At 41.5% G+C, this 14,652-nt stretch overlaps 1 protein-coding gene across 1 annotated transcript in view; it reads right to left on the reverse strand.

Moving 5' to 3' along the window:
• Window positions 1-14,652, reverse strand: part of TRPC4 (transient receptor potential cation channel subfamily C member 4) — a 1,584,344-nt gene that overhangs the window by 232,544 nt on the left and 1,337,148 nt on the right. The window lies entirely within an intron of this gene.

Genomic DNA, 14,652 nt, shown 5'->3' on the forward strand with positions numbered 1-14,652 from the left:
GAATTTAGTTATTATGGGCCATGAAAACAGGAAGAAGTGAAGAAAATGGACAGAGAATTATTTTATGTTTCATGGACTATATGGAATGAGAGACTAAATGAAATTAAATACAATGGAAAATGGACTTTGACAAAGATTCTGGAGAAAATAATGTTTGGGTTGTGGATAAATGAGTGAGAGAGAATGCTTAAATTGAGGTTTATAATGTATGGCGATTTGTAAATAGATGTAAATAATGTAAGTATGCAAATAATATTTAATGCATATATCAATTAAAAAACTACTGTTTGTGAATGGGGACTTGTTTCACTGTTACACTTCTGACTTCCATTCTGAGCACATAGGTGGCTCAGAGAAGCTGGAAGGAAGATGGATGCGGTGAGTGAACATAAAGAGTTTAGTGAGCAGAAAGTGGAAGAAAAGGATTAGGAGAAGGTAGTGACATCGGAAAGCTACCAGTCATGTTTGAAACTGGTGAACCTTGTTTATTGTCAGCAAAGGATACAAACAATTGATCTGATTTTCTAAAGTCCTTGATCCTGTATAAATAAAAGCGTAATTGTCTATGAACATCCAATTGGTGGAGTCTATACTCTGCCTTGTTGCCATAATAGGGGAAGAATACAGGAAGCTCAATAGACTGATTTAAATTATACTCTTATGGAAAGATTATATTGCTGTGTGAACATTTTATTAAAACTGGTCTGAATGGTGGGTATTTATAAAAAAGTATAAAGATGTTCTTTTAACAGTGGCAATATGTGAGAAAAGTAGAGAGAGAAAAATATAAAAGACCATATAACCATGCATTGGGAGATTTAGAATATAATGATAGAAAGTATTTTGCCAAAGAAACAAATTAGATATGAAAGAAATCAAGACAAAAAGCAAGGATTGTTATATAAGCAAAGACATTTTTGCAAGGAAAAAGAGAAGTATCAAGTTACTTAAATAGATTAGCTGGTAGTTGTTGTTGTTTGTCTTTCGGCTTTTCCTGGTTAGTGGTCACCACAGCGGAATTCCAGTCCGCTAATGATTGGCAGTATCTTTTCACAAACGCTGAGGTGCCAGCTCGACGTTCAACCTTCAACAAAGGCACGCCCATTTACGCATGTCTTTCAAAAGCCCACCCAACCACCAGGAGGACATGCAGACTCCACACAGAAGGCAGTCCCCGCACTCCAGCTGAGAATCGAACGGGAGAACCTCTTGCTGTGAGGCAACAATGCTACAGCTGCACCACCGTGGATTAGTTGGTAGTATAATGAGAAAAAAAATGTCAAAGGAGAAATAGAACTCAGGAAAATATTGTGAATAATGTAGTACAGTGTGTACAAGAAATGTTTAAAGAAAAAGAAGGTAGTGAAAAAATATGGCAAGTTAAAATGTTAATTGAAGAAGAGAATAAGGAGTTGGAAAATGAGGTTGCTTTATATGAGCTCAATAAGGTATTAGAACAAGTAAATATAGATTCAGCTACAGGACCTGATGGAATAGGGTAGGAAATGTATAAAAAAATTAAGGGATTGGCAAAAAGAATACTTTTAAAGATTATGAATGAATGGTTAAATGAAGGATTTCTGTATAAAGAATTATGTAGTGGAATACTTAAATTCACATGGAAGAAGAAGAGAGAAGACAATTAAAAAAACTGGAGACCAATAGTGTTGAATAATAATGATTATAAGATCTTTATAAAAATAATACAAAAGAGAATTTGAAACTAAAATGGAAAATGTTACGGAAGATAGTATAAACAGTATAAAGGGGAAAGGTTGCCAAGAAATATTAATGATCGAGAAACTATGGATGATATTATGAATAGAAAAGAAAAAGCATGATAGGAAACCTTAATAAGGCATTTGATAGAACTGGTCATGAAATGTTATGGAGAATAATGAAAAGAATATAATATCAGTGCAAAAGTTAGAAAAGTATGCATGTTATCATACTGTAATAATAAAGTAAAAATACTTATAAGTGACTGGTTAAGCCAAGAGATACATATGAAGATTGGTGTAAGACAGTGATGTCCAATGAGTTGGATTCTCTTTGCATTAGTTATGAATGTGATAGTATGTGGAATAAATTACAAAATGAAGGGGGGTATATAACTCCTGAAGGGTTAAGAATTCCAGTTCTGTTAACATATGCAGATGACATTATAATAATTGCAAAAAAACAAAATATGAATAAAAGGGTCTATATCACATTATCGAAAACTGATAATGTTGAATGGCCATAACATCGAAAGTGCTGTTCATCAAAACTGTTCTTGTGGGGGGCTGTGCCCTCCACACCCCCCGCTTATTATATATATATACCAACTCCAAGATCGCACTACAGTGAGGAAAGGGCAAATTTCCTGATCCTCACTGTACCACGATCCCACAAGGACAGTTTCGATGAATGGCACATTCAATGTTATGGCCATTCAGCATTATCAGTTATCAATAATGTGATAGGAACCCGAATAAAAGAAGTAATAATTTGCATAAATGAGTGCCTAGATGTGATAGGGATGACTTTAAAATAAAGAGAAAAGTAAAGGTTTAGGTGATGTAGTAAAGACAGCGGGTATATATTTTTACAATTAAAGAAATTTCTGAGCAAAGATGTAAGTAAATTTCAGTGGGAAAAATAGAAGAAATAAAACAAACCTGTCTTTTTCTGAAGAACAAATAAGTTATTATTCAGAAAAAAATGGTTTATTTGATAAATTCAGTACTGATAGGAAAATAGCATATTTACCAGGTGTTTTTTGGTATGCCAGCAGTATTTGAAAATTATTTTTTTTTTCATTTATATGGGGTTCTAGATTAAACTCAGTAAAAAGAGGAGTTTTGTATGTAAATAAAGAAGAAGGAGGTTTAGGCTTAATTAACCCAGTGGTGTATGCTGTTTCATTAACTTTATACGAAGTGTTAAAGTTGATGAGTGAAAAAGATGAGAGATTAGTAGTAAAATTCTATAAATACATAAATTTGGGGGTTGATAAAAAAGAGTAAAAGAGAAAAAGAGTGTATAAATGAAGAAATAAAATGTTCCCAGGAGAAAATATTTGTGTGGAAAATAAAAACTGAAGATATAGAAAAAGAAAGAAAAATGTGGTATAAGAATGTAATGATAAAGCATTACTATGTAAAACCATGGGAAAATCTAAGAGATGAAACATTAAAGCCATGCAGATAAGAAGCAAATGGTCTAATCAGAAAGTAGAATGTGAAGATTTTTTTGTGGTGACTGGTAATAGATAAGTTACCAGGAAAAGGAAATATGCCACATAGAAATAAAAGTGGTAGAATATGTTTACATTGTCAAGAAGAAGAAGAAACTACTGAATAAGAAGTTATGTACCTACCATAACATTACATGTTTGTTGTCCTTCATCTCACCTTCCTTCTTGCTGGTTGGGTTCGGAGCCGATCCTTGGCTCCGACTCGGCTGTTTACTATAGCTCAAGAGCTTATACTGGCTTGAAGCTAACCACTATCCCAACATGCCTAGCGGTAGCTACCCAGATCTCATTTGTGATAGCCTATACTAGACCATAATAGTAAAATGCAAATTTTACTAAGCTCTTATACATAAGGAAAACTTTTGTATAAAAGAACAATCCACATTCAAAGGTTAAAAGGAAAAAGGAAAAACATAGCATGGTCAACTAACCTGGTATGTCAACAGGAAACTCAGCCAGTGTAACCAATGAAGGCATTCCTCTCAGTCCTCCAGGATGGGGGAAGGGGGAGGGGGGTGCAAGAAGGAAGGCGAGATGAATGACAACAAACATGGAATGTTATGGTAGGTACATAACTTCTTAATGTTATGTTGTCCCCATCTCACCTTCATTCTTGCTGCTTGGGAACAAGTCCCCAGCACCTGGTTCTTGGGTGGCTCACTGGAACAAACTCTTCAGGACCGTGGAACCAAAGGATGCACTGTTCCTGGAGACCACATCCACTTTGTAATGAGTGATAAAGGTATGGAGATTTACCCATGTTGCTGCTGCACAGATTGAATCTAAAGGCAATTTGACTTGGAAGGCAACAGAGGTAGCCAGGGCCCTAGTTCAGTGTCCTCTGGCTTTCCCTGGAAGCTTCTTGTTACACAAATCATAAGTATAGATGATTGTGTCTGACAGACACTTTGATAAGGTCATGTTTGAAACTGGTGAACCTTGTTTATTGTCAGCAAAGGATACAAACAACTGATCTGATTTTCTAAAGTCCTTGATCCTGTATAAATAAAAGCATAATTGTCTATGAACATCCAATTGGTGGAGTCTAAACTCTGCCTTGTTGCCATAATACGGGAAGAATACAGGAAGCTCAATAGACTGATTTAAATTATACTCTGAACACACCTTTGGCAAGAAGGAGGGACTGGTTCTGAGAGAAACTATCTTTGTCGAAGATGAGATACGGAGGACGAATAGATAAGGCATGTAATTCAGAAACCCGTCTAGCTGAGGTGATGGCAATCAAGAGGGTTTCCAAGACAGAAATTTCAGGGGATAAGATGATGCTGGTTCAAAGGGTGGAAGATCCAGAGAGGCTAAAACAAAGTTTAGATCCCAGGGGGGAGATTCTCTTACCGGGGGCTGTAACAGGGTTGTACCTCGTAGTAATGCACAGCTTATGGGACATGATATTAGAGCAAACTCTCCCACATGAAAATTGGAGATGGCAGCCAGTTGGACCCTAATGGTGGCTGCCCTTTATTCGAATGTTTCGGCCAGGAAATCAAGAATTTTGGGAACAGGAGCAGTGAAGGGATCAATATCATTTCTCTTTGCCCAATAAGAGAAATTTTCCCATTTGCTAGCGTAAATCTTTCTGGTAGTGGGCTTGTGAGAAGACACCAGCATGTGCTGTACTGCCGGAGAAAGTTGGGGAGCCTGGCTAAGACTGGAAGTGGAGAAACCAAGCTGTCAGCTTGAGAGTTTGGAGGGAGTGGTGGAGCACACCCGACTGATGCATCAGGAGATCCGGAACTGGGTCCAGGATCCAAGGCTGCACTTGTAGATGATGGCAGAGAAATGGGAACCATATATGATGAAGCCAGTAAAGAGCAATGAGGATGAGGTTGCAACCCAGCGACTTTGCTTTCTGAAGTACCTTGGGGATCAGAGCAAAAGGTGGAAAGGCATAAAGTAGTCCCAGAGGCCAATCGTGAACAAGTGCATCCCTGGGTGACTGTCCCGGTGAGGGGGCTAAGGTGAAATAGCTGCTATATTTGTTGTTGAGGGGAGTGGCAAAAACATTGCAGCATGGCTGGCCCCATTTGTGAAAAAGCGAAAAATCAAGTCCGCAACTTCTTGTTTCAAAGACCACTCGTGAGGCATGAGGATAGCCCTGCTGAGCCTGTCCGCTATCACTTTGGATTTTCCATGAATGTGCATTGCAATCAGAAAATGTTGGGAAGCCATTGCCCATTGCCATATTCAAAGGGCCTCCCGACACAAGGGGTAAGATATGGACCCGCCTTGTTTGTTGATATACCATACCACTGACATACTGTCTGTCTGAATTACAATAGTTCCAGTAGATAGAGTTTTGAAGTGCTTGCCATGCCAGAAGCACTGCTCTCATCTCTAGAACATTAATGTGCAAGTGGTACTCATGTTGCTACTACATTCCTTGGACAGTCTGTCCCAGATAATGCCCCCTCACTCTATCTGGGAGGCATCCGTGGTCACTGTAGCTACTGGATGGGGGTCTAGAAAGGGTCTGCCCAGAGTCACCTGGAGAGAGACAAGCCACCATGCCAAGTCCTTTTTGCAGGATTCTGTGATCGAGATCATATGTGACATTGGTAAATCCTGGAACAATCATTGAGTGAAAAGAAGCCACTGCAGAATTCTCATGTGGAAATGAGCCATAGGGACTAGAGTAATTGCTGCAGCCATTGAGCCCAAGACTTTCAATACTTCTGTTGCCTGAACTCTCTTCTTTTTCATGAGGAATGAAACTTGCTGATGAATGGTGAGACCCTGTCTTGAGGCAGCTTTGCTACCATGGCTCTTGTATCTAGGTTTACCCCTATGAAGGTCATACACTGACAAGGCAACAAGGCAGACTTTTCATAGTTTATGGTGATGCCTAGCTGGGAACAACAGGTTTGAATTGTGTAGTCCCGTGCTTTGATCAGTTGATGCTCGGTGGTAGCAGTGAGGAGCCAGTCATCTAGATATGGAAACATCTGGAATCCTAGATCTCTCAGGTGAGCCATGACCACTGCCATACACTTGGTGAACACCCTGGAGGCTGTGGTGAGACCAAAGGGCAGAGCTCTGAACTGATAATGGCTGGCTCCCAGCCGGAAGGGTAGGAATCTCCTGGATCGCCTGTCCATTTTTATGTGGTAGTACACATCCTGGAGATTGATGGAGCACATCCAATTGTCCTGACCCAAAAAGGGAAGAATGGACTGCAGTGTTACCATCTGGAACTTCACTTTTTTACTGATTTGTTTAGCTTGCTGAGACCCAAGATGGGTATCCAGTCCCCTGTCTTTTTTGGAACTAAAAAGAACCTTGAGTAAGTTCCAGATTTGATTTGGTCTGCGGGGACTTCTTGGATGGCACTTTTTTCTAGCAACCTTTTTTTTGCTTGATCCCAAAGACTGGGTGGAACATCTGGGATTGACCATTTTGTTCTTGAGGGGGTAACTGGGAAAAGGGAATTTTGTAACCCCTGGATATTATTGACAGTACCCACGCATCTTTTGTAATAGTTTGCCAGGTTGTTGGGTACAATGATACTCTGCCCCTGACTGCCTCCAGAGGTGGACAGTCAGACCTCCCTTCAGGAGGGATGGAAGGGTCTAGCAGAGGACGTATCTCTGTTACCCTGCTTTTGCGGACCCCCCCCTGCCACGAGGCCAACATCTTCCGTTATTGTTTACCCCCCTGCCCTTGGGGGAAAATTCTCCACGTGTCAGGCGAAGATCCCTAGGATTTTCGAAACCACATTTTCCCACTCTTCTGACCTTTATAGTAGGCTTTAGATGGAATGGAAAAATGGACTCCAATGGCAGAGAGAGTCTTGCCATCCTGTTCACACCTGGTGAGAGTCTCTTTTACCTGAGGCCCAAACAAGGACGAGCTATCAAAAGGGGTACTGGTAAAGGAGGATTTGAAGGGTTCCGCAAATTGACAAAGGCGTATCCAGGAGTGTCTTTGCAAAGCAACTCTGGTACCTGCTGCCCTACTCGCTCCATCTGCCGCATAAGAAATTAGCCTCCTGGTGGAGTTAACCACTGAAGTCAACATAGCAAGCTGGGAAGCTGCCCTGTTTGCAAATCCCTCAGCAGTAGGATCCTGCAAGGTATCTCCCAACACCTTTAGGAGATCCCTCTGAAGTTGTGTGAATTTTGACAAATAATTCAGTGACCTGAGAGTAAAGGTCACTGAAGAGAACATACGCTTCCCATACCTGCCCATCATATGGGACTCCTTGTTCGGCGGATGGACAGATGAAGAAGTTCCCGCAAGTTCCTTCTTAGTGGCTGCTGCCACTACCATAACATCAACAGGAACCCCTTTGGAAAGAAAGGATTTGTCATTGGGGGCAGTTATAAATGTATTTGGTCTCCGCGGAACTGATTCCATGGTCTCTGGAGCGCTCCCCGCCTTCTAACACTACAGATAAAAGTAGGTCAAAAGGCGGAGACACCCAAGAGGTGGAGGGTCAGGAATCAATTGCGTCTAGGTAGACAGACTCGTCCTCAGAAGGGGCTAGGGACTTCCAGCCACCCCTCTGTCTAAGGATTTCCAGGATGTCCGAAAAGGAGACATCCTTAGAGGGGGACTGTGGGGACCCTTCCAATTCATCCAAGTCTGTGTCTGAAGTGATGGACTCAAGGGAGTCCAGATGTTTCCTCTTACATTTCTTCTTCCGAGGGACCTCCTCTGAATGTTCAGGGGAGGTTTTGGAAGAAGTGGGGTCACCCAATGGGGCATCCTGGGGCATAGGTTCCCTATGCTTGGAGGGAGGAGAAGGGTCAAAGGCAGGCACAGGCAGCAAAGGAGAAGGAGCCGATTGAGTTGAGGGTGGAGTGGTCTCAGGGGACAGCACGCTCCTCATCACCTCGAAGGTGCCACGGTCCTGAGCCGAAGGAGCCTCTGGCTCTGAAGAGCCAAGAGATCTCCTGCAAACCGAGAGTGATGGCTCCGAGGCTGATGTGGGAGCCGAGCTCACCTGCGCTGAAGCTCCAAGAGGGAGAGCAGGGTCGGACAAGTGTCCGATGGCACTTCCCCCCTCAGAGCCAACGAGAGAGCTTCGGCACCCAGATCCCTCGATGGGCTGAGACATCGAGGAGATCGGAGCAGGAGTTGGAACCAATAAAGGAGAAGTAACCAGAGCTGACGGTTCCACCACCATGATGGCCATGCACTCTGGCTATGAGCTCAAGAGAGTCAGAGGAGGAACCAGTAGAGAAGCTGGATGGGCTGAAGGAGCGAATTCCTTATGGGCTGGGCTTGATATCAATGTGGCAAGTGCCTGTGACTTGAGGAGCCTATTAACTACTCTCTCCACATCATGATTCGAAAGCCTGGATGACCAAGAGGAGTGAGAGGAGGACCAGTGACTGCCTGCCTCAGATTGCAACAAAGGAGGCTGTGGAGCAGAGCGCACCGGCTCCAAAGAGGGAAACTTGGTACTTTTATGGGCTCGGACTGGCTCCACTGTCGGAGGCATAGCTTTGTCGGAGCCGACACTGGGAACCAGCAGAGCCGAAGATTTAACAGCAGATTGGGGTTGCTCCAAAATCTGAACCGTTGAGGATGGTTTGGGAAATTTGTCAGACTGTTTTGCTGGCTGAGGAACCATAGACAAAGGATCCTGATGGTTCTTCAAGAGGCCACTCAGAATCGGTTTATTTTTTCTCTCCTGCAGGACTCTAGAACTGAAAGCATGATAGATAGAGCATGAGTCCTACAGGTGAACAGCCCCTAAACAGTATACACAACTCCTGTGCCCATCCGAAAGGGACATTTTTTGGCAGCACGAGTCGCACTTCTTAAAGCCTGAGGGTTTTGACTCTTTAGACTTGCTGGATAACTGGGAGACACAAACAGCAAAAAATAAGGCTGTAATGTAACGGCTTGCCAACACAACAACAAACAAGCAATGAAAACTTTTTTTTTTTCCTTAGGAAAAAGAAGAAGGGGGAGAGCCTGTAAGTAAAATGGTGACTCCCCAATAGGAGAGCCTCTAACTTACTCCAAGAGATAGTAAGGAAAGAAGAAACGAACCCTCTAAGATAAACTGGCTCAAGGGGAAAGCAAGGCCTAAGAAAAACGATGGCCAAGAAGAACCCAAAAAACAACAGCAGAGGAAGGTCAGAAAGTTATTAGTTAAGCGAGGACTAAGCTAGACACCAACAAGTTTAATTAAACCTGTAAAATCCTGTAATTATGACAGCAAAATACGAAAAAAACTCTAAACACTTAGCCTGAGCCAGTAGTTGCAATCTCGACACTGCAAGCAGCAAATGAGATCTGGGTAGCTACCGCTAGGCATGTTGGGATAGGGGTTAGCATCGAGCCAGTATAAGCTCTCTAGTTATAGTAAACGCCGAGTCAGTGCTGAGGATCGGCTCCGAACCCAACCAGAAAGAACAAAGGCAAGATGTAGACAACATAACATCATGTGTTTTTGAAATGTAAAACAGTTATAGGGAAAGCTATATAGAGATTTTTTTCAAAGATATAAATGAAGTAGATATGATTAAATATGGATATTACAAGAATAAAAATAAAGAATATGTTAAAATAATAGATAAAGAACAGATAAAAATGCATTTTATGTTATATGGATTATATGGAATGAAAGAACAAATGAAATTATGTTTAATGGTAAATGGATTGTAGCAACAATATTTTAAAGAACAGATAAAAATGTATGTTATGTTATATGGATTATATGGAATGAAAGAATAAATGAAATTGTGTTTAATGGTAAATGGACTGTAGCAACAATATTACTTAAAATCACATAGTGGTTATGGAAAAAAAGGAGACGGGGTCTAATAGGGATAAAAATTTAGCATGACTGTCTATGTGTACCTATATATTTGTTTGTAAGTGTTTGTAAATATGTAAATATGTTATAAATAAGAATTATTTTTGTATATAAATAAAGGATCCCTGCTCTTTTCAATACGTGCAGTGGGAGCTTTTACATCCACATGCACTGTCAGTATATATAAAATGTATGTAGGTACATGTTTGTGTGTATATTTTTTCTAGCTACTGTTTAACTGATGTTACTGAATCCCCTCTTTACTATATTTTGTTACGTAAGTACTTTATGTATTGCTTTGTGCATTGTAGTATATATTAATCAAATGTTGATTATTGATATTCAAAGGGGATCCAGTATCTGTCTGCCTGGGATGACATGATCGACAGACCACAATGCTTTGCCAGAGATGGTCTGCACCTTTCGCCCCTGGGATTCAGGTTACTGGCTAAGGCTTGTGCCACCCCTATAGTGCCTTTTTTAGGCAAAGTTCAAAGGACAAAACCACCACCGTTACAGGTACAAGCATGCAAAATCTGAAGGTAATGCTACGCAATGCTAGAAGTCTAAACCTCAAAATGCACTCTCTTGAGGCACTCCTAAAAATGGAGAACATCATTATCTGTACAGTAACTGAAACCTGGTTCAAGGCTCCAGAGAACACCCCTGCAATACCAGGCTACAACTCTTACCACACTTTTTGGCCACCAAACCAGGATTGAAACACTAAAGGTGGAGGAGTATCCATATTCACCAAGGATATTCACACCACCAGGTTAGTTGCCCAACACAATGCATCTGAAATTCTCCAGGTGCAACTAATACTAGGTAAGACTGCAATCCAAATTGTAGCTTGCTACAGATCCCCCAACATACCCCAAGATTCTCACTACACCTTTCTAAACATACTGGAAAATATTAATATACAACCAAACACCTTAATACTGGGTGATGCCAACTACCCTGCCGTTAACTGGGAAAACTACTCATGTACCAACACCTTTGCCCAGCAGTTCTTGGAATTCATAAGTTCCAATGCCCTGGATCAACTAATCCATAGTCCCACCAGGGGCTCCAATATCCTAGACCTGGTTATTACCAACATGGGAAATCGATGCTCCACACCTATGGTCACCCCATCATTGGTCAGGTCAGACCATAAGCTAATCACCATTAACATCCATATCCCACCCCCACCCCCCAGTAAGGAAACCTCCATAAAAAACTTCTCCAAAGCCAACTTCATGCTACTCAAGTAGAAGTTACAAAATTCATGACACCCATGCAGATGGGAACTGAAAATTCGACTGCTGAGTTATACACTAAGGCAATGTACGAGCACATCCACTCATGCATGAATCGTGCCATCCCAAATAGAACCAACATGCTCTCCTCCAAAAAAAGGAAGCCAATCTGATGGTCCCCTGCCATAAACAAACTTTACAACAAAAGTAAGAAACTGTTGCAGAAAAGAGAAAAATCCCAGCATGCAAAAAACTCTCTTACCAGCCTCAGTAAGAATCTGAGATCCCTCATAAAATCCTCCAAAGCTAGTTATGAAAATAAAAATGCCAAAGATTCCAAAGACAACCACAAGGCATTCTATAACTATGTCAAGCATCTAAATGGCAATGCTTAGATCTGCTCTGAACTACAACAGAATGGCATTAAATATACTGATCCCAAGCATATTGCCAATATCCTGGCAGATCAATTCAGTGCCAACTTCACCCCCCCTTCTCACCCCCAAATGGTCCATCTCAATACCGGAAGACTGCCAAATTCTGGTAATAATGGCCACACAGGTAAAAAACGCACTCTCTAAAGCTAAGAATACAGCATCCATGGGACCAGATGACATTCTGGACTGTGTACTACATGAACTACAAAATTAACTGGCACCTCACCTAAGTGTCATATTTAATCATAGCCTCACATCAGGCTTCGTGCCCACTGAGTGGCACACAGCTACATTTATCCCACTCCACAAGGGGGGATCCACCTTGGATCCCGGGAACTACCGCACATTAGTCTGATGAGCCTGATCTGCAAGGCCATGGAACGTATTTTCATGGAACTTATAAACAAAGACATTGACAACCTTCAAACACTGGACCCCACCCAGTTTGGGATCGTGAAGGGCTGATCTTGTCTCCTGAACCTGATTGACTTCTTCGCATCAGTCTCCAGAGCCGTGGATGAGGGTAAGGCAGTCCATACAGCCTATCTGGACCTCGCCAAGGCCTTTGACACCATCCCCCACTCTGGAATCATAGATAAACTTACTAAGCTGGGCATTAATCCCTACGTCACTCGATGGGTTGCCGACTGGCTTACTGACAGAACCCACACTGTAAAAGTAGCTGACTCCAAATCCAGCTCCAGAAAAGTGACAAGTGGAATACCTCAGGGTTCAGTCCTCTGAAGTACAGGCCAACACTAAGGGACTCTGGCTAACAAAGTTCTCAGATGACTGCAAACTGGGAGCCATTATTGAATCCCCAAATTATGTGGATACTCTACAAAAGGGCCTTACAGAAACAGATGCTTGGTGCCAGAGCCATGGGCTCAAGCTCAATGCCAAGAAATGTATAGTTATCCCCTTTGGGAAAAAACATGTACCCGTGAATTACCACATAGGTGGCAGTAAACTAAACACTGAAAGTGTGATAAGAGACTTAAGGACACAAGTGGACAGTGGTCTCACCTTCAATAACCACATTGCCACAACAGTCAGGAAATCCTTTTATGTGGCACACCTCATCACTAAGGGCTTTTCATCCAGAAAAAAAGGTGGTCATTGTCCCACTGTACTCATCTCTCATTAGATCCATTATAGAATACAACGCCCCATTTGGTATGTACCTCTCAAGACATCTGCAACAACTGGAAAGGCCGCAGAAATACCTCACTAAAAGAATCACAGGCCTAAATCAGATGCCCTATGCTAACCACTTTAAAAACTCCAGCTATACTCTGTTGCATATCGTTTACTCAGAGGTGATCTCTGCTTAACATGCAAGGCCATGTCAAACCCAGAGCTGTTGGACATGCTACACTTAAAGAAATCCCAATCCCTCAGAGCCACATGCTCCAGGGATCTAAACCTTGTCATCACAATAAACAAAACATGCTGGAGGGATATTTTCCTGACCCAGACTCCCCAGACTCTGGAATAGACTGCCCATACATGTCAAGCAGAATGCCTCTTTGGCCCTCTTCAAAAGGAACCTTGATGATTGGGTGGGAGAAAGGAAATTCACCCCGGCGATCTCGTCAGTTGACCTGCTAAACAGAGGTCCAGGGAAGTAAATAGTGTGGGAAGAAATAGTCAGGGAATTATTATGGCTAGGCTTGTATAGGTCCTAGGGCAGATAGCCTAGTACCAACCTATGAACCTATTTTCATTTTATTGTATAGTCATTTCAACTTATGCAAGATTATCTTTTTTGAATGCCTCCTGGCTCACCGCATGCCCAATTACCCAATTAAATGATGTGAAACAAGCAGACTGCTTGCATATTAGTAGAATTTTATGGGGAAACATAAAGAGTAATCCTTCTGAAGGCCTCAGAGATGATGACTGTACTACAGTTTTGTAGGTCATGGTTTCTCCTTGAAGAGACTGGCTTGCCCTTGGTTCTCTCTTGAGAGATAGTAGCTTGCTCTTTCCTCTGTAAATGAAGAGCATTAACTAACTCAGGTGGGGAAGGTTAGGTTTGTTTAGGTCTTTGTATATAAGTAAAGACAATTCCAGGAGAAATCTGTAGTGATACAATTTTTTGGAATCATCAGGTCTTTCCCTAACCTTTTCGGCAGTGAAGGTAAAAGACTACCAAAATTGCACTTTAGCCATATCCACATAATTGTAGATTCTTTATTTCAATTGATCAGCACTTTCACTCCATAAGTGAGCTTTTTCTACATTCAACCATAGAGTTTCACCGTATTACTTTCTTGAAAACAAAGAAAAGAAACCAACACAAAAGGAAACTGAGCACCAGAGGAAGTAGCTGTCATTAATGGTCAGGCAGTGGAAGGTCAGGCGATGCACTGATATTTTGCATAACAATGGATTGGCTGAAAATCAACAAGATCCTATTCAGGAACTGGAGAAATGAGTTTCCCAATAGTGTAGTGAAGAAAGAGTGGTAGATGATTGGATGGTGGACCTAAGTACATGACCATTGATGGTAGAAAAAAAATCCCTCACTAACTGACTGGGGAGCTCTGCTTAGATGTAGTGTGATTGGGTGGGAGTAAGCCTTTGAGATGATGCAGTTACTAAATAAGGCACGTATTACAGTCTTAGAGTAGCTTGCATTTACAAATCTAGTCCTTGAGATTTATGTGTAAAAGAATATCATTACGTTGGGTTTATCAGGACGTTTTTTTATCAATGAGTGTATGTCTTCAAAGCAAAAAATGAATACACTTCCTAGTTTTCACTGTATATATAAATAAATAAAAGTAGATTTACAACCTTAGTGGCATAGAAATCTGATTAACTGACCAGACACTGAATCAAAGACATCTGTTATGCATGTTTTTAAATTACTGAATTACTCCCAGCTTTACAGAATTTTATGTAAAAACAATAGCTTCAGCTTGATAAGCCATCACT

The sequence above is a fragment of the Protopterus annectens genome, chromosome 5.part1 (assembly GCF_019279795.1).
Source record: "Protopterus annectens isolate FY-2018-M chromosome 5.part1, PAN1.0, whole genome shotgun sequence".
Lineage (NCBI taxonomy): Eukaryota > Metazoa > Chordata > Ceratodontiformes > Protopteridae > Protopterus > Protopterus annectens.